Source organism: Mastomys coucha, chromosome X, assembly GCF_008632895.1.
Source record: "Mastomys coucha isolate ucsf_1 chromosome X, UCSF_Mcou_1, whole genome shotgun sequence".
Taxonomy (NCBI): Eukaryota; Metazoa; Chordata; class Mammalia; order Rodentia; family Muridae; genus Mastomys; species Mastomys coucha.
Genome location: NC_045030.1, coordinates 81,003,014 through 81,004,301, shown reverse-complemented (window position 1 = coordinate 81,004,301; position 1,288 = coordinate 81,003,014). Strand labels below are relative to the sequence as shown.

Sequence of the window (1,288 nt, the reverse complement as noted above, 5' to 3'; positions counted from 1 at the left end):
ACAAAAATAATACTTTCTGAGGCATAGTAATAAAAAAAATAGGCACAGAATGTTAGTAACAGAAGAATAGGATTGTAAGTCAGTGAATTAGAATAGAAAATTCAGATATAAGCCCACATAATTGCATCTACTGGATTTTGTTTACAAGGATCTCAAAAATAATGGGAAAAACTGAATATTCAACATGTAGTGCTATGCAGACTGGACATGAAAATCTGAAAGAATAAACCGGGCGGTGGTGGCACATGCCTTTAATCCCAGCACTTGGGAGTCAGAGGCAGGCAGATTTCTGAGTTTGAGGCTAGCCTGGTCTACAGAGTGAGTTCCAGGACAGCCAGGGCTATACTGTCTTGATAAAAAAAAGAAAATGTGAAAGAATGAGACTAGTTCTTATCCTCTACCTTGTAAAAAACTAAACAACATATTAATCAAGGGCCTCAATTAAAGACCTGATACTACAAAATGTTAGAAAGAAAAGTAGGGTATACACTTCAACATATAGGTCTAGGCTAATAATTCACTAATTTTGGAAACACTAACAATTAATAAACAGGATGTCATGAAACAAACAAACAAAAAAAAACTTCTTCTTGAGTTATGACATCCCTAAATAATAGGACTGTGGTCTTTGTGGTCTGTTTGGAGAAGCTGAAATACTGTTGCCCAGTTTGCTTTGTGCCCTACAGCTTAGTCACCTGTTTACAGAAATGCAAAGAGCAGTGCAACTCTGAAGCCTGTCCTGTTGAGAAGAAAACAGTGGTTCCAGTAAGGTCTGAGGAAAACAAAGATGATAACTCCTCTGTAGCTGATTTTCTCAACAGTGAAGAGTTGTGTGAAAGACAGTGTTTCTGCAGAATTTAAAGAATCTATGTGAATAGGCAACTTTAAGAAGCTTACTGCTGACAGGAGCCTGATTTAGCTGTGTTCTGAGTGGCTCTGCCAGAGCCTGACAAATACAGAGGTTTATGCTCACAGCCATCCATTGGACTGAGCACAGGGACCCCAAAGGAGGAGTTAGAGAAAGGACCCAAGGAACTGAAGGGGTTTTCAATCCATAGGAAGAACAACAATATCAACCAACCAGACCCCTCAGAGCTCCCAGGGACTAAACCAACAACCAAAGAGTAAACATGGAGGGACCCATGGCTCCAGCTGCATATGTAGCAGAGGATGGTCTTGTCAGTCATCAATGGGAGGAGAAGCCCTTGGTCCTGTGAAGGCTTGATGCCCCAGTGTAGGAGAATGCCAGGGCAGGGAGGCAGGAGTGGGTGGGTGGGTGGGGAAGCAC

The 1,288-nt window shown here is 41.6% G+C and overlaps 1 pseudogene; it reads left to right on the top strand.

Annotated features, from left to right (window-relative positions):
- The first annotated feature begins 597 nt into the window (after positions 1-597).
- LOC116093366 overlaps positions 598-1,288 on the top strand; it is an 899-nt pseudogene continuing 208 nt past the window's right edge.